The following is a 23555-nucleotide window of genomic DNA, read 5'->3' on the forward strand; positions in this document are numbered from 1 at the left end:
CCTTAGATTGGACTCATCATATTGTTCTTCAAGTCATCATCAATATTTGTCAGTTTATCCTTTATTTGCTGTGTAGAAATTGAATTATCACACTATTTTGTGAATAAGGAAAAAATGTTATTTACAATTCCTTCTAGAGTTCCAGTAAGAATGTATAGTTCCACTTGATCAATAACAATTTTCTTTGCTACATTCTCCAAAAAAAATTTTTCAAATTTTCTCTCTACTCTTTGTAGAACTTTATCCTAACCATATATATATCCTACTTGAATTTATGTACAATATTAATTAATTGTTCAATAATAGGGGCCTTATTATTTACCTCAATTTGAATTATATCCAAAAATATGGTCATGATGTCTTCAAGAACCTTTTTGTTGTTGCTTTCTACTCTTAGTTTTCTCTATTGTACTTTTTTTCTACAAAGATCACTCAAAATTTCCACCTAATCAATAGTGAGATTTGATTGATCCCAATTTGGATTTATAATATCGATATCTAGATCAATCTCATAAGAGATCTTTTCCTTTTCCTTTCCTTTGGTTCTAGGAGAAACTATGATTGTTTTTCCATTATCTTCATCATTCTTCTCTTCTCCACTTGGTTGACTCTTGGATTCTTCTATAATTTTGTTGTTAACCTTGTCCTCACCCTTATCTACTTTCAGCTCAATTAAGCCTATCCCATAGGTAGATTGAATCTATTTCCTAGTTACTACTAGGTGGATGGAGGACTTTGTTTCATATTCTATGATTTCTCTACACTTAATGTATTAATGGCTTAGCTTGGAGTGGAGGGTAGAGAGAAAATCGCAGTAAATGCCATCATATCCATATCAGACTCTTCTATAGTTTTTACTTCTTTCTCTTCATCTTTTTCTATCTTTCTTTCTTCCCCAAAAATAGTTTTCCACAACTTTGTTTTGGAATGAACAACCTCTTCAATATTGTTACACAAAATTTTAAATGCCTTGAACTTGGGAGTTTGCCTATTTTCATGTTTTTCCATGGACTCCTTGACATCTTGATTGGTAAAGTTTTGATTAAATGAAAATAAGTTTTAAAGGACCCAAGATGTAAATATCAAAGAAAAGTAGCAAGGGAAAACATGAAAAAGACCTCCAAAAAGAACAACCATGATGTCACCCAAGACAGAGCTGCAAAAGATAGAAAAAGAACAATAAAAGAACAACAATAGACCAACTAAGAAGTCTTTATCAGGTCAACAACCTGATCTGCAAGAATATGCATATTATCAGCATCGGCCTTCACCTCGTCCTTCTTATTGACATCCTCATTATTCTTAGAATGATCTCGGGGGCATTTGCTTGGTCCCTGAGTCTGTGCCACTAGAGGGGAGTCCTGACCTTTGTCATTCTCATTCTGCTTCAAGAGGTTACCCACATTGTTCACCATCTGTTTGAACAATAAATTGCCTAGTTTAATATTCATTTTTGACACCTTCCCCTAAAAACCACTAATTTCTTTATCCATCACCCTTTATTTGGCTTCAAGTAGTGGTATCTTATGCATGAGGTTTTTAAATTCTTCTACATTCCCAATAATTCTCTTTATTGGTAAATTTAGGCATGATGCTCTTCAAGGTTTTCTCTCTGATGTCCCTCTCTATTTTCACAACATTGATCCATCTTTGTGTAACTGCCTTTAGTAAGACATCAAGAGCTTGGATCTTTTGCTCACTTGGATCATAATTCCACTTAGCCATTTTTTCCACCAAAGCATCTTCTATTTGTTGTTTCTCTTCTTTGCCTCTTGATTCATATTTGATGTACTTAAATCCTACCATACTAGTTCCTTCTCCCAATCTCTACAATTATTGTTGAAAGGTTAGTGGGGCCTTCTTCATCATCATCCTAAAGTTTTAATTTCCTTTTGGACTTTCTTGTTATAGTGATCACAAGGGTAGCTACTTTCTTAGGTGTAGCTTTCATTGGTTCTATTATGATTACTTTCCCCTTTTTCTTTGGAAGTTCTTCTTCCTCTTCTTCTTCTTCCTCATCTTTTATTTTTACCTTAGTGAGCATTAGAGTGTCATCTTTCTTTCCCAAATTTATTTTCTTTATGGTTTCCATCCTCTTATTTCCTCTTTTTATAACTTGAGGAATCTCTATATCTAGAGATATCCTAGTCTTAACTTCATCATATGTTTCAAAATATGCTTCATTGGGGTCATTAGGCTCATTCAAAAGAGCCTTTACAATATCATTGGTATCATCTATGTTTACGTCATACCCCAAGGGTTTTACTCATGCAGTCCTAGGTATGACTACCTGAATGTGAGTATTATCAAAATCAACTAGGAAACAAATGTCTTGTCCACGAATATTGTTCAACAAATTGTTGAGTTTTTCTATACCTATTCTATATAGTCTCTTTGAAGTCCTCAAATTATGCATCCATGATACCATCAAAATCTTCTATCAAATCATCTATGAAATCATTAATTTGATAAATGAATGGTCTATCCTTACTCCATACAACACTGCCCTTAGATGGAAAGAACATCTGCACCTAGAAAAATAAACAAACAAGGAGAGTTCCAAACTTACATGCATCCTCCTTTGATGCATGATTTGTCTCCGTGATCTTTCCTATTTGGCTCATCTGCAACTTGATAAGGTCAAAAGATAGATTGTTCTTCACTAGTTTATAAGCCAAACCAATTTCTTCATAGGGAACATTGTTTGACCTACTCAAACTATAGATCTTGTGTGTAATTAGAAATTCCAAATTTAATCTCTATGTTAGTGATATTATTCAATTTCATTCCCCTACCATCCCATTCTACTAGGGTGTTCTTGGAAAGTTCACCATGACTTAGCATTTTAGTTATTTTGGGTCTATCCAACATTGGGTAGCCTATAACTTGGTGAGTCAACTTCTTGATGATCTTCAAAGGCTATTCTCTCCAAAAGGATGTATCTTGAACTGTGTTAAAGAAATATCTTATCTAATTTACTTGGAAATTACACAACATGTATATGGCATGTGTCAAGCCCTTAACTTCAAGATGTTTATGCTTAGCTTTTAGTGTTCTATTCTCACATAGTGTATTATACACCTCATTCATCTCAAAGAAAAGTAATTCTTGAATAGTAAAATGATAAAATAATCTTATATAATTGATTAACACTACCTTATGAGGAATAGCTAAGTGTGCTTCCATTAGATCTTTCTGCTTTGCAATCATCAAGTAGAGCTCGAATGTAGGTGCGTTGAAAACTATGTTCTTCAACAACATTTTAGAACCCTTAATTTCATTTTTGAATTGGAGGTGGATGTCATAATACTTGGTGAAAGATGAATTTGCAACAACTGATAATCATTTTCTATAATTGCTCTCTAAACACTTCACTCTTGATTGCTTGGTGGCTTAAAATTGCTCTATATTTTGAATGCAAGGTAAGAAGTAAACATTAAATTTCTCTTTTTCTGAAAAAATTCTAAATTTTAGGGCCTCTTAAATGCATCATATAGTGGTAGGTGGGATAGCTTATAATTTTATTTGAATCATAAGCTTGGTATGAACTGATCATCCAACAAATATTTCATGTATGACCTACCTTTCTACAATTATTACATGTAGACCTCTTTTTTTTTTACATGTAGACCTTTTTTTCCTTTTTTCTCTCCTTATTGTGATGATTCTCCTTCATTAGTATACCATAAGCTAGTAGTTCCTTTGGGTCTATTCAAGGTTTACTCATACAATTCATTCACACTTTTTTGTAATCTCAATCTTCTTTAATTTAGTTCCTTTTCAGCTCTTAGTTCATTTTTGAGTCTATCATATTATGCCCTCAGATTGATTCCTTGGTTTATATCATCTAGCTAATCTTCCATGTCTACCTGATGTTGTGATAGTTGTTGAAATTCATTGGTCTTTTCTTCTAATCTTGTAGCAAGTATTCTTCTATCTTCTTCTTCTATTTCCTTATCATTTACTACTTTTTCTTTTGTTCCATGGCTGCGCATAGTTTGACCGAGTGACTTTCCTGTTCTTTTTTCAAATTTTTTACTTCTTGTAAAGTAGCATTCCTTGCTAGTAAATATTTAATAATTGCATCTACTTTTTCTAAACTTCTTTCTCTCCATACATCTTCTATTCTTTCTTCAGTGTATAATTGGTATTCGTTTATATAGCCAATTCTCTTCTTCTTTTCAAAGAGTGAGTGAGATGTACATTGAGTTTCTTGACTTTGTCCATGGTCATATGTAGATCAAGTGTGTCATTCTCAATAGACTTATCTATCTTGTACACTTTCATTTCCTCATATCTTTACTCTGAACCTATTAAGCCTCTAATAGGAGAACCTTGCTTTGATACTAATAGGGGGATTGGATGAACCAATCATTGGCTTATGCTCCTAGTCTTCTTAAAGACTTCTAGGGTTTCTTTCTCTCCTACCCTAGTACCTATAGAACCCTTTGTTCACTAGGATCCCTAGGTTTCCTTAAGCATACCCATCTACCTATAAGTTTTTTATGTCCATTCCACTTCTTACTATATTTTTTCTCACTTGCCTTAGTCATTAAACCATCTTCAAAGGCACATATCTTCCATATGCTTTAGAAAAACATACAGAGGTGTAGAGCTATCCTAAGGGACTTCAATTCAATCAACTAGGGGTGTTAGATATCCCTACTAGTCTATTTTCTTATTTGATTTCACCAAATTCCCCTATTAGGTCTATTAGGCCTATTAGGTCTCCTACTCAAAGAAAATAGCATGTTACTCCTACGCCTTCCAAAATAACCCTAAAATATTTTATAGGTATCATAATTCATTAATTATCCCCTTAAATATTTTTTGGGTCTTGAGGTCATATCCTTCCATCCATTGGCCTAATTAAATTAGGTGAAAATTAGGATTTTTAGCCTTCACAGGCTACTCCAAAAATCAATATTATTAAATAGATTTGTTCTATGATTTGTATGGTCCTCTAAAATTCATGGAACATTGGTAAAACTTCTTTCTTCAATGTCCATAACCAATTTGGACTTTATCTTTGCTCCTCTGCAATTAATGTTAATCACTTTATGGTCTTCCCTAGTCGGACTCACCACAGGCTTGCCTAAGGTAAGACTTAATAAATACTTCCTCTACATTTGAGGGCCCTCTCTTCTATACAAATTATGTAAATGGATTATACTTACTATTCCCAAGAGTTTGTACAAAATGGATAGTGAGAAGGTGAGTTAGAGCTCCATCTTCAACAACTACCTCAACAAAACTAGTGATAGTCTAAACCAAAACAATTTCACAAAAGGAAAACAAAATGATCAAAATATTTATCTACCAACACACTAAATCAAGGAAACATATAATTCATAGGATACACAAGCTATAGTATGGATCATGAACTTATAACTACCTATTGTCATCAATAACAAAAAAAATGCATACAAATTGCTTCAAAATGTTGATTGCTAGAACACTCAATCTGTATAAAATAAGCATCCAACTTTGACCAAATGTATTGGAATGCCTTATAAAGGGTGGTTGGGTAATTTTTTTTATCCTTGGGACTCTTCTCTATCAAATTTCAACTTTGTTGACAATGTTGCTCACACAACATTTAAAAGTTGCAAAGTTGCACCATGCAACTTTTACATCTTTTTAGGAACTTTCCCCAGCTTAATCAAATGACCTCCATTGCTACCCAAACTTAAACAAGAACCTCAACTAACATAAAAAAAAATCCTAGCCATCATAAACCTTACAAACCTCATGATGATATCATCACCATTTTTGTGCAAATCATAGGGCTCTACAACTTCCTAACCCCTAATTGCACCTAGCAAGAGGTTCTAAGACCCTATGAACAAAATCTCTATTGTACTACTAGTATGGTCAACATGACCTTAAGAAAATCACATAAAAATACTCTAATGCACACACCCCCACAATAGAAATAAAAATATTTATACTTACTAAACAATCCCTAGGTGCTCTTCCACTATGCTCCCCCTCTTCACAACTTCAAGGAATATGAGGAGAAATTGGAGACATATCAATGCCAAGATTTTTGAAATTTTCTTTCTCTACCCATGTAGGCTCAACTTCTGGTTGTCATTTCCACTAGATTAGGTGCTCCATTTAGGTCTTGTGCCTATTAGACTTCCTTACCAAATATTCCAAGATCCTTTTAGCTTGTTACTTAGTCTTGGGAGGTAAGATATTAGTACTAACATCATCTAATAATTCATTGTTAGGATTAATCTCAGATAGAAATAATAGTTACATGCAAATATAACTAATATCAAAGAATAATAGATCACACATAAGAGAACACAAGACACCAAGATTTAACGTGGCTCACCCAATCCCTAGGCTACACCTACCAACAACAAGTCCAATATTATTATGATCTAGTGATTACAACCTAATTACAATCTATAATCCCTTATAGCTCAATTTCCCTACAAGAACCAATTTTTCCATCACACATTATGAAAATCCCTAACCCTAAGCCTTTTTATACAAGCATTTTTCCTCTTAAAAAATTAGGGCTAGAATAATAGTAGCCAACACCTTTTACAATATAAGGTCATTTTTGGCTTCGAGGGTGTTGCCCCCAAAAAGCCCCACGAGGGTGTTACCCCTTAACCCCACCCTGTACTATGATAGGGAGTGCACCTAGGGTGCTGCCCCTTGACCCCATCTTGGGAGCACTACCTGCAAACCCCAGTAGAAATAATCTAAGGGAAACTACTTCAAATAAAACTCTGAGTCTAATTAGGCTCCACACCACAACATTCATTTCTATCTTGGCTTAACTTTGATAGTGATCCTTTGCATTTGACCAAATACATCACACTAAATACTATTGAAATGATTAGATCTATAGGGAGCTTCACCTTTTAGGAATTTTGTACATATTTTTCTAACACCTTACATGGACACACTCTCTTCATTTGCAACTTTTTTGGCACTACTTTCTGTAATCTTTACTTATTGAGATGAACCACTACATAGACTTCTACTACAAATTGTATATTCTTTCCTGACATGTCAACCTTAGCCTTCAACTTGTGAGTTGCCACTATTGTGGTCTTCTTCACTATTCCTATATGTCTTTCATGGTTTTAGATAAACTATCCAGGATTACCACTTCTATACTCCATAGCTCCTAGATCTTTGAGTTCACACACACACCTCTTTGGAGCATACCATACACAATTTCAAAAGGAGTTCTCCCTATTGTCCTATTCATACTATCATTGTATGCATATTCAACTTGATAGATGATCAAATACCATGTCTATCCATACTTCTTGGTTTGGCATCTCAGTTACTTACCTAACACTCTATTGACCACCTCAGTTTGACCATCAATTTTAGGATGGTAAACTGAACCAAATGATATATTAGTTCCTAGCGTGTTCCATAGAGTCTTCCAAAAGTGAGTCATGAACTTCACATCTCTTTCATAGACTATGCTTAGGGGTAATACAGGGATTCTTACAATCTCTTTGAAAACTAAATGAGCAATGTAGCTAGCATCATGAGTGAATTTTAAATGGATAAAATGACTCATCTTGCTAAACCTTTCTACCACCAAATAGATATTGTCCAAATTTTTTTAATTATTAGGAAGACCTACAAAAAATTCCATGCTAATTCACTCTCATGGCCTATTAGGAATAGGCAGGGGTTGGTACAAACCTTTATTACTAACTCCCCCTTTTTCTTTTATACATAACACACATTGATCTGCATACTTCCTGACATCTCTCAGCAACTTGGGCCAAAAATAAAACCTTTAAACAAACTCCATTGTTTTATTAATACCAAAGGGTATGTGTAGGATCATGGTGTGAAAAAAAGTGGTGATCTAAAATATCTGTAGTTCTAAAATATCTCAAACCATTTCAAAATCTATTCCAACTTTTTTCCCACCCACATACTAAATGAAAAAAATTAATCTCTTTAAAAAGTCTACTATATATTTTGATATCAAACCTATATGGTCAACTTTAAAAACATACTAAAAATATACATTTGGCCTATTTTTATGTGAGTTTTACTTCAAACAAGTAGCTGACGACTTTTTTTCCACCAAAATTTGATAAAATGAAAAGGGTTTCTTAAGAATTTACTTATCTTTCCATAAATGTAAGGTTTTCAAATTATGATTTTAGTAAGTAATTATTACTTATTTTATAATGGAGTTACTTATAAAGTGCTAACTGACACACTACTTGAAAAACAACTATAACTTTCAACTAGTACAGCATTTTTTAAATCCAAAAGATGCATCACATTCTATGTTTCCTCTAATATAAGCGAAAAAAATGAAAATTTTAATTTTGTAGAGTTTTGGATTACTTAAGGTGGTCAAGCACGAGAGTTTTTCTATTCTAGAAATACTAGTCAAAAATTAATTATTTAATATTTATTTAGAATAAAAATACCAAAAAATACATGTCACATCTAGGCATGAATCTACTACTTATATCTAGAATGTTATTATAAAATATTATCAATTGATTTTGATTAAGGTGGTTAGACATATGTCTACTCATTAATTTTGTTTTCAAATTTTTTTAATATTGCATTAAAATTTAAATGTTTGACCAATCAATTTTTTTTTTTAGATAAGTCCTAGTAGTTTAGAAACTAGATTCAATTTGCTAGAGATTCTTTTATCTCAACTTTGTGATATAAAGTTAATAAAAAATAGAAAATTGCATGCCAAATTGACATAATTCTGATTTTCTAATTTTTTATTGCCACTTAAGAGCATAGTTTGGTTGACCATGATCCTGCACATACCCCAAAATAGCCACTAAGACTACCATTGTGTTTCTCTTGAATGTGGTTTTCTCTTATTGAACCTTGAGGAACACATAATTGATTCCCCTTAAACAACAATCCACTTTGTAGACTATAGTTGGAGAACTAACTATGAAAATAATTTTAGAAATCAAAACATAGCTTATGTGCTTTAGATAAGTCTTCATCATCCTTGTAGATTTCCTTGAAACTTTCTATGCCAATGCTTTTCAATTTAACCACTTGTATTGTTAGTATTCTTCTTATTAGTGCATCTCCCACCTTATTTAGGTGCCCCTTATTGTGCTTAATAGTGAATGTCAAAGCTTTCAGGTGTTCCAACCACTTTAAGTGTCTATTGCTCAACTTCTCCTAAGTGTTAATGTAGCTAAGTGCCTAGTTATTAGTAGATACAAAATATTCCTTAAAGATATGAGTAATGTCTCCAATTCCTCAATGAATACAATAAAACATATAACTCCAAGTCATAACTAGAGTACTTCTTCTTGGCCCGATTGATTTTCTTACTAAAGAAAGCTATGTGTCTGCCTTCTTCGCTTAGTGATCCTCTTAGTGCAATCAAACTGTGAATAACTTATTAATGTTAGGTGAAAAGAGGATAGGTTGGGTAGCTACTTCTTGTTTCAATTTATCAAAAGCTCTTCCTACTTCAAGTGTTCATTTGAACTTGGTCTTTAGTCCACCCTTGATAGTATCTAATACTCTGTACAAATGCCACTAAAGTTCCTCATAAAATTTTTATAGAATTGAGCTAACCCATGGAAATTTCTTACCCCTATCCCTATGGTTGGTTTTGGCTAGTTCAAGATAACCTCAACCTTTCTTAGGTCCATCACCAATGAACATTGTGATACAACAAATCCTAGGTATACAAGCTCTTTCTTGAGGAATCTACACTTCTCTAAGTTGATAGACAACTTTTCTTCTTGCAATATTTTGAGCATAATCTCCAAGTGTTTCATATGTTCCTCCTTGCTTTTGTGAAAGATTATTATGTCATCTTCGTTCACTACTAAAAATGTACCAATTTAGTTCTTGAGCACTTCATTCATCAGCCTCATGAATGTGCAAGGGGTATTTGTAAGTCCAAATGTCATAACTCTCCACTCATATAACCCTTTTGTGGTGTTGAATGTTTTTTTCTACTCATCTCCTTCTTAGATCCTAATCTAATGGTATCCACCCTTTAGGTCCAACTTAGTGAAATACCTAGATCCTCCTATACAATCCATCAAATCCTCAATCCTAGGTATAGGAAACCAATACTTGATTGCAATCCTATTAATTTCCCTAGAATCAATACAAAGTCCCCACTTACCACCTTTCTTAGATGCCAATACCACTAGTATTTCACAAGGATTAATACTCCTCATGATCAATCCTTGGTCTAGCAACTCTTGCACTTGTCTAGCCACTTGTTGGCTCTTCCTAGGATGAATTTTTAGGCTTCCTTGTTAGGTAATGAGACTCTGGGGATAAGGTCAATCTAATGACTAATGGGCCTCTTACGAAGTAGTGTTTTTGGTGTCCCATCACTAAAAATATCTTTGAACTTTCCAAGAAAATTTTGTACCTCCTCTGGTATAGGTGTTGGCATGGTCTTCTCTTCTTCCTTAGGTTTTACCATGATAGCATATCCTTCACCTCCTTATTGTAGGATGCTGACAAACTCTGTGTCACTACTCAATAAAATACTAAAGGTATTTGATTATGTTTCTTCATCCTCCATCAATGACTGTATTTTGAATGTCCCTCCATCCTTCTTGAAAGAAATGGTATTCTCCTTGCCACGATAAATGACACTGCTATCATACCTTTAGGTCTACCCAATAGTAGATGGCATGCATCTATGGGAAAGACATCACGAATAAACTTGTCTCTATATCCTCCAAAAAATAAAATCACCCATACTTTTTCATTCACGAAGGACATTTTGAACCTTATTCACACGCATCACCTTGTATAGAATTGCATGGGGCATCTTCTCAAGTTTGAGTATCTTTACCACTTCTTTAAAGATTTTGTTATCTATAGACCCTAAATTCACAATAAACTTGCAAAATTTGCCAAGTAATTTTTACCTTATTCTGAATAAGGCTCTCACTTTCTTTCATGCCTCTTTCAAAGGTTGTCTAACCAAAACCCTCCTAAACATTAGTTTCTCCCTCTTTTCTACTTCAATGTGATTGATCTTAGGTGACTTGACAATTAATGTTTCTTTTTGAGAATATCCAATCAGTTTATAATTGTTAGAAGAGATTTCTTTATTAGGGAACCTATAAGAATGATGACACATCTATCCACAACTATAATATTTTGAAAGTTAACAAAGTATGAGCTATCTCTTCCTAAACTTCTCCCTCTGTTAGAACCTCCTTGAGATCCTCTACCTCCTTCATGACCTCCTTTTAGAGTGGTTTCAATCCCATCCTCTATAGCATTGGACAACCCTTAGTATTTCTACTTAGTCCTCCTACCTTGGTAACCACCTCTATGAGCTCTCTAATCTTTCCCTCTACCTTTACCTTTGGAGGACTGGTCATGCTTTATTTTGTTCTTTACCTCAATCTTTATAGCTAATTGATAGCATTGTTGTATTATTTAGGACTATGAAGAGTCATCTCTTCTTGAATGTTCCAATTTAGGCCACTAAAGTATATAGGTACCTTAAGGTTTTTATCCTCTTCCACATTTGACCTCATGCAAAGCTTTTGAAATTACTTAGTGTAGGAAATTTACATCAAGATCCCTTTGCCTCAAATTTTGTCTCTTTTGGTGTAACTGAATTTCATAATTGTCTGGCATATATGGTTCTCTCACCTTAAGAATTATCTGTTTTTATGAAGAGATTGGTTTCTTACCTTATTTTTCCCTCTCTCCCTGAATGAACTTGCACCATGTCAAAGCAGCACCTCTCAATCTTTATTTTTCCACCCTAACATTTTGTGCTTTAGTAACTCCATCACATTCTCTTTGAAAAATAGATGAGCAATGTAGCTATCATCATGAACGGTTTTAAAAGGGATAAAATGACTCATCTTACTAAACCTATCTAACACCACATATATATTGTCCAACTCTATTTTATTCTTAGGAAGACTTATCACAACATCAATGCTAATGCACTCCCATGGCCTATTAGGCATAGGTAGGGATTAATAAAATTGTATTACTAGCTCCCACTTTTTCTTTCATGCTTACCACACATTTATTTTCATACCTTCTAACATCTCTTTGCATCTTGGGCCAATAGTAAAACCTCTAAACAAACTCCAGTATTTTATTAGAGAAATGGTTCTTCATTCCTTCTATCTAGTCCATGATTAGATCTAATTCCATATTTCTACTAAATAATAGAATGCCTTCATGTGCATTTCCACTCATAGCCATCAATGCCTTCAAAAAAGGTTCTTATATAATAATAAGTTTTCATTTAGGGACCTTGTCCTCTACAAAAAACTCTGGCTTCTTCCCATCAACTTTGTCCTTGACTTCATTAGTCTTTTCCTCCACCTAATCCAACTTATCCTCTAGTTGGGATAATCTCTCTCTGAGAGTTTTGTTTTCTTCCTCTTTCTCGTTCACCTTCTTAGCCAATTCTACATTGTTCACCATTGTATTTTCTCCTATTAATTCCTTAGTCTAAAACATTTCTCCACAAGCCTAATCTTTTGAGGCCCTAATACCACTCAGATAGGGAGGTTGGATGAACAAACTAATGGCTCATTCTCCTAGTCTTCTTAAAGATTTATACAGTGTCTTTCTCTCCTACGCTATAAAATATAGGACCATTTATTCACTAGGATCTCATGGTCTCCTTAAGCCAACACACCTACAAATAAGTTTTTCATGCTCATTCCACTTCTTGTTGCATTCTTGCTCACTTGCCGTATCCCTTAAAGCATCTTCAAATTCTTAAATTATTCATAAGCTTTACCCAAACTTTTAGAGGAGTGGAGGTCCCCTAAGTAAGTTTATTGCAATTAATTAGGGGTGTTATATGTCCCTAATAGTCTAGTTTCTTATCCAATCTCACCAAATTCCCCCATTAGGTCTTTTAGCCCTATTAGGTCACCTACTTTGAGAAAATAGGGTTTTTCTCCTATTCCTTCCAAAGGAACCATAAAATATTTTCTAGGTTTCATAGTTCATCAGTCATCCCCTTAAATTTTTTTTGTAAAATTGAGGACATATGCTTCCATCTATTGCCCTAACTCAAATTAGGTGAAAATTAGGCTATCTAGGCTTCACATGCTGCACCAAAAATCAAGATTGTTTTAGAATTGTTCTTAGGATTGGTATGATCCTCTCTAGTTCATGGAATGTTATTAAGACTTCCTTCTTCCAACTAAAAAAGGAATTTGGACTCTAGCTTTGCTCCTCTACAAGTAATGTTGATCACTTTATGGTCTTCCCTAGCTGGACTCACCACAGGCAATCCTAGAGAAAGACTTTAAAAATGATTCCTATATATTTGATAGTCCTTTCTTCTATAAAAATTATGTACATGGATTCTACACACTATTTCCAAGATTTTGTATAGAACAGACATTGAGAAAGTCAATTAGAGCTCCATCTTCAACAACTCCTTGGACAAAATCAGTGATAGTGTGAAACTAAAACAATTTCACAAATGAAAAATAAAATGATGAAAATATCTATGAACCAATACATTTAATCAAGGAAACATTTAATTAAAAGGATACACAAGTTACAATATAGATCTTAAACTTTTAACTGCCTACTATCATCAATAACAAAGAAATTCCATACACATTGCTTCAAAATGTTGATTACCAAAACACTCAATCAATACAATAAGCATCCATCTTTGTTCAGATGTCTTGGCATGCCTTATATAGGGTGTTTCTCTAGTTATTTTTCCTTTAGGACTCTTCTCCATCAAATTGTAGTACTCTTAACAATGTTGCTCAAGCAAATTTTAAAAGTTGTAAAGTTGCATAATGCAATTTTTACATCTTTTTAGCAACATTTACCCAACTTAATTGAATGACCTCCATTTCTTCCACAGCTCAACCAAGAACCTCAACTAAGGTAAAAATAAAATCCTCATCCATCATACACCCTACTGACCTCCATGTTTGTGCAAATCAAAGGGCTCTAAAAATTACTAACCCCTAATTGCACCTAGCAATAGGTTCTAAGACCCTATGAACAGAATCCCCATTGTACTGCTACTATGGACAACATGATGTTAAGAAAATCACATAAAAAATACCCTAAGTCACACATCCACACATTTGAAACAAAAAAATTAAGACTTCCTAAGTAATCCCTAGGTGCTACTGCACGAGATACCAATTTTTGGAAATGTAATGATAAACAAGTGACTAAGAGGGGGAGGTTGGGGTGGAGGTGCATAAATCAAGGACCGCTTTAACTTTTCATACTAAGAATACTTATTCTTTAATTCTTTACATTATCTAATTTACTTTCATGCATGAACATAAAGTAATAAAGAAATCAATAGCTTTATACTTTCACACAAGATTTGGTGATCAAGAAACCCTCCAAGGAGAATGTAAATGGGGTACACCCACAATGTTTCACTACTATAGTAATAAAAATTCCTTTTTAGGGTTTATAATTGATCACAACATAAATTACATGTATCTCAAATAAATTCTCACCTCCTATGAATTAAAGGAGACAACACAACCCCCTAGAACAAAAATATTACATAAAATTTTGACGAGTTGTTAGGAAAAGCATATGTAAATTTCAACTAACAAAATCCCATTTAAAAGTAGATAAATAAATATAAATACAAGAAAAGTCTCCATTCTAAATAATAATTAAGAAGTGGAATAATTTTTTTAAATGATTATGGTGCCTCTAAACTCTTTTCATATATTATCATGTCATTCGGTGATTAAGATACAATAAAAAAATTGGGAACATATCCAATTATAACCTTTGTAGAAATAGAGATAAATGTGAAATGATGTGAATATTGATTATTTATGACATTTAATATACATATGGAGAAAAAACTTAAGCTCTCCCTGTGCAGATCACTCCTTCAATATAAATTTAGAGAATGGTTGCAAAAGTTTATTAAAGTAGTCAAAATAATTATTAGAGTTTCCCTTACTTTTTGGTGGTTCAAAATATAGAATCTACCAAATAGGGGAAAAAATAGGGAGGTACAAAATAGAAATTAGAAGTTCCCATTTGGATTCAATAGGAGGTAATACTTTGTGGTCTAATGAAAGAGGTGATCGTGATTATATGTTTCCTCCTTATCTAAAGAAAATATGATTTGAGTTGAAGGACCCGTGTTCAATCAAAGAGCTTTACAAAAATATTTTAAGTCACTCATTTTACATGATAGCTCTTATTTTTCCTTGTGATAATCTACCTTTTGTTCTTTATTAGTTGTTATGTTGTACACTTTATAACCTATTTTGGTTCATTATTAGTCCATTATGATTAATACTTCATATTTATATTTCTATAAGATAATAAAACACAATTAAAATCTTCGCATATATAGTAAAAAATACAATGTCATATCTAAATAGATAATATCTAGATTTTAGTACAATTAATCAAATAGATAACCTTGTGTAATAAAACCACACTCTATTCAACACAATAAAAAGCTAATCAGTCACATCCTTTTGATGTGATAATATCCACAAAATATAATCTCTATAATTTTGATGTTACGATATGCACATAAGCATTTTATCCTTAAACAAAATGTACAATATAATGACAAATTGAAACTATATTCTCTTCATGTAATACACTATTATTTCTTCAAAAATTGATTAACATGTAGATTACAAAATAATCAACAACAAACTCAATATTAGTATTGTCATATCATTTGTTTTTTATATTGAAAAATGGGAAATCATTTGTGAATAAATAATCCATATAAAATAAAATTATTTATAATATAAATATTTCAAACATTAAATTAGAAAATAAGCATACCTCATATAAATACCCTAATCAATTTAGGACTCTCAAATCCAAATCATACGAAGTTCAAAGAATCGTATTGTAATATAAAAAAAAGAAGTCAATTCAAAACAATTCCTAGAAAGGAATTTATTCTACCCATTTGACAACACTAACAAAGCTCATCTTAAAATACTCTCTAGTGTTATCCTCAAGTTTGTACTTGATGGTAGATATATGCTCAAAGTGATACCCTCCAAGGGATCGGTCATCATCATGAAGGTGCTCTGGATTCATAAATCATATCTTGCAAGGATAAAAACCTAATTCCTAGCCAATCTTAACCTTGATGCTATGAAGGCTATCTAAGCTCTCTAATTGGAGAATAGAAAGTGGACCATTTAAATCCTTTAGTTGATAGTGCATGATAAGTTAAAGGCCTAAATCCTCCATATTCTTCAACCAAACTTATAGAGGTGTGGAGGTATCCTAAGGAAATTTGATGCAATCAACTAGGAGTGTTATATATCCCTACTAGTTTAGTTTATTATCCAATATCACCAAATTCCCTCATTAGGATTATTAGCCATATTAGGTCCCCTACTCTGAGAAAATATGGTTATTTTCCTACGCCTTCCAAAGGGACCCTATAATATTTTCTATGTTTCCTTGTTCATTATTCATTCCCTTAAATATTTTTGAGGTCTTTAGGTCATATCCTTCCATTCATTACCCTAACCCAAATTAGGTGAAAATTAGGCTTCAGATGTTGCTCCAACAATCATGATTATTTTAGACTTTTTCTAAGATTAGTATGGTCCTCTCCACTTCATGGAATGTTAACTTCCTTCTTCCATGTACAAAAGGAATTTGGACTCTAGCTTTGCTCCTCTAAAAGTAATGTTGATCACTTTATGGTCTTCCCTAGCAAAACTCACCACAACCTCTCCTAGGGTAAGAATTTCAAAATGATTCCTCTATACTTGAGGGCCCTTTCTTCTATACACATTATGTAAATGGAGTCTACTCACTATTTCCAAGAGTTTGTATAGAATGGACAATGGAAAAGTGAGTTAGAGCTCCATCTTTAATAGCTCCATGGAAATAATTACTAATATTGTAAACCAAAAAAAATTCACAAAATGAAAAAAAATTGATCAAAATATCTATCTACCAACACATCGAATCTAGGAAACATGCAATGCAAAGGATACACAAGTTACAATATGGATCTTAAGCTTGTAACTACCTACTGTCATTAATAACGAAGAAATTGCATACACATTGCTTCAAAATGTTGATTGCCAAAAAAACTCAATCTATACAATGAGCATCCAAATTTCTTCACATGTCTTGGAATTCATTATACAGGGTGGTTGGGTGGTTATTTTCCCTTTAAGACTCTTCTCCATCAAATTGTAACATTCTTGACAATGCCACTCAAGCAACTTTTAAAAGTTGTAAAGTTGCACAATGCAACTTTTACATCTTTTTATAACTTTTCCCCAACTTATTCAAATCACCTCAATTGCTTCCCAAAATCAACCAAGAATGTCAACTAAGATAAAAATAACATCCTCATCCATCATACATCCTACTGATCTCATGATGATGTTGTCACCATATTTGTGCAAATCAGAGGGCTCCAACACCTAATTGCATGTAGCAATAGGTTCTAACACCCTATGAACAAAATACCTATTGTACTACTACCATAGTCAATAAGACATTAAGAAAATCACATCAAAAATGCCCTAAGTCACATACTGACACATCTGAAACAAAAACATTTAGACTTCCTATGAAATCCCTAGGTGCTCGTGCACCAAATACCAATTGTTGGAAATCTAATGACAAACAAATGACTAAGAGGGTGGAGGAGATGATGAATCAAGGACCACTTTAACTTTTCACACTGAGAATACTTCTTTAGATTATCTAATTTACTTTCATCCATGAACAAATAAATAAATCTACACTATTACAATTTTACACAAAATTTGGTGATCTAGAAACCCTCCAAGGAGAATGTAAAACTAGGATCACTACTATAGTAATAAACTTTCATTGTTAGGGATTACAATTGATCACAACATAAATTATGTATCTCAAATAAATTATCCTCTCATAGGAATTAAAGGAAACAACACAACCCCCCAGACAAAAAAAATATTACCTAAAAAATTGATGAGTTCTTAGGAAAAGCATATATAAATCCCAACTAACAAAATCCCCTTTAAAAATAGATAAATAAATATAAATACAAGTCTCCATTCTAGATAATTATTAGGAAGTGGAAGAAAAAAATTTAATGGTGGTGATGTCTTTAAACTCTTTTCACATATCGTCATGTCATTTGGTGAATAAGATACCATGAAAAAAATAGGAACATACCCAATTATAACCTCTATAGAAAAGGAGCTAATAGAAATTGTTGATGACCAACATTCAAAGAAAAATGTGAAGTGATTATTTATGACATTTAATGTACTTGTGGAGAAAAAAACTAGGATCTCCCTATGTAGATCACTCCTTCAATCCAAATTTAGAAAGTGGTCGCAAAACCTTCTTAATGTATTTAAAATAACTATTAGAGTTTCCCTAACTTTTAGGCCATTCAAAATATAGAATCTACCAAATAGGGAAAAAAACAAGGATGCACAAAATAGAAATCAAAAGTTCCCTTTTGGATTTAATAGGAGGTAATACTTTGTGGCCTAATGAAAGACGTGATAGTGATTATATGTTTCTTCCTTATCTAAAGAAAATGTGATTTGAGTTTAAGGATCTGTGTTCAATCAAAGATCTTCAAAAAAAAAATTTAAGTCACCCTTATTTGAAGATTATAATCTACCTTTTGTTTTTTTTCAGTTGTTATATTGTACACTTTCTAATTTGTTTTGGTTGGTTGTTAGTCCATTATGATTAATGCTTCATATTTATCTTTCTATATCATAATAGAACACATTAAAAATATTTGCATATATAGTAAAAAATACAATGTCATGTCTAAAGAGATAATATCTTAATTTTAGTAAAATTCATCAAATAGATAGACTTGTATAATAAAACTATACACTATTCAACACAATAAAAGGCTAATAAGTCACATCCTCCTATTGTGATAATATCCGCAAAATATGATCCTTCACATTTCTATAATTTGGACGCTACAATAAGCACATAAGTATTTTATCCTTAAACAAAATGTACAATATAATTACAAACTCAAACTATATTCTCTTCATGTAAGATAATATTATTTCCTCAAAAATTCATTAATATGCAGATTGCAAACCCATCAGCAGCAAATTCAATAATAGTATCATAATATCATTTTTTTTTTATATTGAAAAATAGCAAATCATTTAATGTTAATGAATAATCCATATAAAATTAAATTATTTATAATATAAAATTTTACACATAAAAAATTTTAGAAAATAAACATACCTCACATAAATACCTTGATCAATTTAGGACTTTCAAATCCAAATCATCCAAAGTTCAAGGAATCGGATAGTAATAAAAAGAAGTCAATTGAGACAAATGTCTAGAAAGGAATTTATTCTACCCATTTGACGGGACTAAAAAAGCTCAACTTGAATACTCTCCAATGTTATCCTCGAGTTTGTACTCGATGGTAGATGGATGCTCAAAGTTATACCCTCCAAGGGAGCGGTCATCGTCATGAAGGTGCTCTGGATTCGTAAACCGTATCTTGCCAGGATGAAACCCTAATTCCCGGCCAATCTTAACCTTGATGCTGCGAAGGCTATCTGAGCTCTCCACTTGGAGAATAGAGAGTGGACCGTTTAAATCCTTAACAAACATAATGCCAATGGAAAGCTGAAGAATGCACCCACCCGTAATCCCGTAATCAATCAGTTTACGATACGCATTACGTAACTGCCTTCCACAAAACATCCATTTTTGAAGTACACAAGGGATGCCTTCCATATCTTCAATTTTCTTCATCACATCCGTCACAGTCTCACAACAGTGCAACTCAAGGTTAAGTACTTTCCCACTAGCAAACTTTCCAAAGATTTCCTCGTAATACTTTTTTTTTGGTCCCGCTGAATTAAATTATCCAGCCTCACTGATAACCTCTCGTCTGGCACAAACCTCACCATGATAAGCATGTCCATCAACACTTGAATTTTCTGAAATGTAATCTGTACAATAGTTATAATAAAACTTATAGTTAATAGCAGATTAATAAATCTATTTAAAAATATTAATTTTTTTCTAAGAAATACAATTTCATTAAATTGTTTCAAATCTCATAAAGGTTTTTTTTTTTCATTTGAAACATATTGAAGTGTATACATTGTATATTCTTATTTACTAATTAAAAAAGAGAAAACAAATTAAATGAAACATTTTATGATTTAAAGTCTTGTAAGAGAATATAAAATGAACAAATCATTGACTCCAAGATATGTCCCACTTTATAGTTTTTTTTATCTTTTTATTGATATTAGTATGTTTAGGAGAAAAATATTTAACTATGTTAATACTATTGACGTTAACAAAGTTTAATTATATATTTTATTACTTGTAGAAAGTCAAATGTTTGGAAGATGAGAAGTTAGATTGCCCTCTTTCAAATTATACTCAGGATAGTTGGTTTGCTTTTTCGCTCTGCTAGGGGTTTTTTGCTTCATGCGAACTTTCAGTTTTTTTTTGCATACAGCTTTTCGCTTGCACTCCCCTTCTGTCGGCACTTGTCATACTGCATTTACTACGTGAGCTTTAGGTTAGGATATAATGGCTCCAGCCAGCAGTGAACCAGTTGTTTCTGGTGTTCACGCTGCTGCTTCGAACTGCCATGGCACTTCCACCGAACAAACGCCCGCGCAAGTTTGTCCCGAAGGTTTTCCATGAGGTAATCCTGATATTGTCCTTCCTTTGCAAGAATTTGATGCTGCATGTGACTGGTTAGAACAACATACCTTGATAGGGTATTTTGTTGGTAGGACTCCCCCTGAAGCTATGATTAGAGAATGGGTCAACAAAAGCTGGACTCCTCATGGAGTCCACCTTGACGCTGTGCAAAACCTTACCAAAGGTTTTTTTTTTTTTTTTTTTCACTTTGCTAACCCATCGCAAGTAGACGCGGTTTTTACCAACGACCCTTGGTTTGTGCGTTCCTCTCTGCTTGTTTTTCAGAAATGGTCCCAAGGCTTCTCTGTCTCGGATGATAAAAAGCTTAGGGTTCCTGTTTGGGTCGAATTCCCAGGTCTACCCTTGCCCTGCTGGCCTTTTATTGAGTCTATTGCCCAAGCCCTTGACAAAGTTGTTACCAAGGAGCCAGAGAAATTTTTTAATGCTCACCCTCAGCGGCGTGTTTGCATTGAAGTTGATCTTTCTAAAGATCTCAAAGATTTTGTGAAAATCCAGATTGGTGCTCAAACCTTCGCATAGAAGGTGCTTTACTTGAACCTACCTAACACCTGTTATAGGTGCCAGTCTGTGGAACACAAGATCAAGGACTGCCCTTTGGCCACGCCTAGGGTCAAACCCCAGCCTAAAGCGACGCCTGTCAAGTAGGTCGAAGGAAAAAAAGAAGAATGGGTTACTATTGGGCACAAAGGCAAGCCTGCCTTGAATCTTTTGGCCCCCAAGCCATCCTATGCGACAGTTACTGCAATTCCTCTTGCTTCCACCGAAGTGTCAGCACCTGCTAGTGTGGAGACGCCAGCGGCTTCTGTTGCACTTGTTCCGATTTCACAGGTTTCAAACCCTACTAGTTCGCAGGGGATTAAGAAAGCCACCAGGACCTCATCCTTGGCTGGGGCTCGTTCTCCTCTTGCAGTCTCTTCCATGGTACCACCAGCAACAAGGCGTTCTTGCAGTCCTCCTGGACGTGCGGAGATATCAGGGGTCAAACGGCAGGCTGTAAGTCCAGAGGATTTTCTGTCTAACTTTCACCTGATTTCTACCTTTTTTCACAATAGTTACTCCTCTCTCAAGGATGAGGATGATATGGAAGATTTTTCATGAACCTCCTCTCTTAGAATGTTCGAGGTCTTATAGACCTCCCCAGAAAATTCTATGTCCAGGATACCTGTCATAGACTTGGGAATTTAGATTTTCTTTGCCTGCAAGAAGTTAAGATTTCTAGTTTCATGCTTTCGGCTGCATGCTGCATCATTTGGCAGGATAGTGTCATCTTTTCTTTTCAGCATGAAGTTGGCCGAGGTGGTGTAGTTACTCTCCTGTCACCTCGCCTTCATTCTGCTATTATTTCTCATGGTTCTGACCCCACACACCATATTATTTGGCTTTTGCTTTTCATCAACAATCATTCTTTTGGAGTCATTAATGTTTATGCCTCCAATGATGCTATGGAAAGGGCACAAATGTGGGTTTGGCTTGCTGACAACCTACCACCAGCTGCTTGGGTCCTGTATGGGGACTTCAATATGGCTGAAGTGGCCTCTGACAAAGATAGCATTCTGCCTTTCCGTTGGATAGCTGGGGAAAGAGAAACCTGGTTTTACATGCGTCGTAAATTGGGCCTCTTTGATCCCAATACTGGCCACCGTCATGACAATGGGGCTTGGCACACTTGGTCCAATTTTTGAGCCAGTCCTGACCGCATATTAAAATGTCTTGATCATGCTATGATCTCGGTGCAATCTTTTTAACACTTTTTTAAAGATCGTGATCTACCTGTCATTCCCCTGACAGATGTGACATTGTCAGACCACTATCCCATTTATTTTGGCATTTCTTGGAAAACAGCTATCCCCAAAGTGGTTAAGTCTCAATTCTTCCTCAACACGTCTGTGCTATTGCATGCCTCCACCATCTCCCACATACAACGTGTCTGGAATTTGGAACCACGTCCACATTCCCATTGAGGTTGGATTCAATGGTGGAATGATGCCATTACCAGAATGGCTCACTTTTTGTGCATCTACGGGTGTCAGCTGGCAATTTTCAAAAAACGATCTTATGAAGCCAACACCCTTGCCCTCAAAAAAGCCTCTAAAGCGCTCACCTTCAACCCCTTTGATGTGGATCTTCAACTTCAGCTTGCCAAGCTTCACTATGAAAAGAAAATTGTTGATAACTATGCTGCCTGAGGAGCTCAAATCAAAGCTCGTCCCCACTGGTTGGAGGTTGGCGACAAAGCCTCGAAGGAGTTCTTCCAAGCTCTCTGAGCCCATCATACCAATGTTGGGATTAAAAAGATAAAACAAGGAAATGATGTTCTTTCCAGTCTGCCAGACATCCTGCAAGCTTTTGTTCTTCACGATGAGAATGTTTTTGCTTCGTAGGGCCATTCGATTGCTCAGGAGGAGGCTCTCAGAAAGTGTATTACTGTTACTCCAAACTGCCTCGCAGTTGAGCAACACGCTTTATGTGAGCAACTTCTTTGCCTCTAAGACATTAAAGAGGCAATTTACTCCATGGCGGATGAAAAATCCTCTGGGTGTGATGGATTTTCCTGTGAATTTTACAAACATCTTTGGGAGCAAATTGGTCCTGATCTGCACAAAGTCTATCTTGAAGCATACCATTCTAAAATCTTAGGAGTGATCATAAATAAAAGCAATATTAAATTCATACCTAAAGGTGGTGATCCTGAGGACATCTGCAACTGGAGGCCCATCACCCTCCTGAATGTGTCTTATAAGATCATTGCTAAGGCACTCTCTCTCAAAATCTACCATATTCTTCCTCTAATTGTGTGGCCTGAACAAACTGGCTTCATCAAATTCAGGTATATTCTTGACAACATCATTGCTATCTGGGAAGGTATGGAACGGGCCTATAAGTCCAAGCAG

Source organism: Cupressus sempervirens, chromosome 1, assembly GCF_028749045.1.
Source record: "Cupressus sempervirens isolate cs-2001-9-10 chromosome 1, ASM2874904v1, whole genome shotgun sequence".
NCBI classification, from domain to species: Eukaryota; Viridiplantae; Streptophyta; class Pinopsida; order Cupressales; family Cupressaceae; genus Cupressus; species Cupressus sempervirens.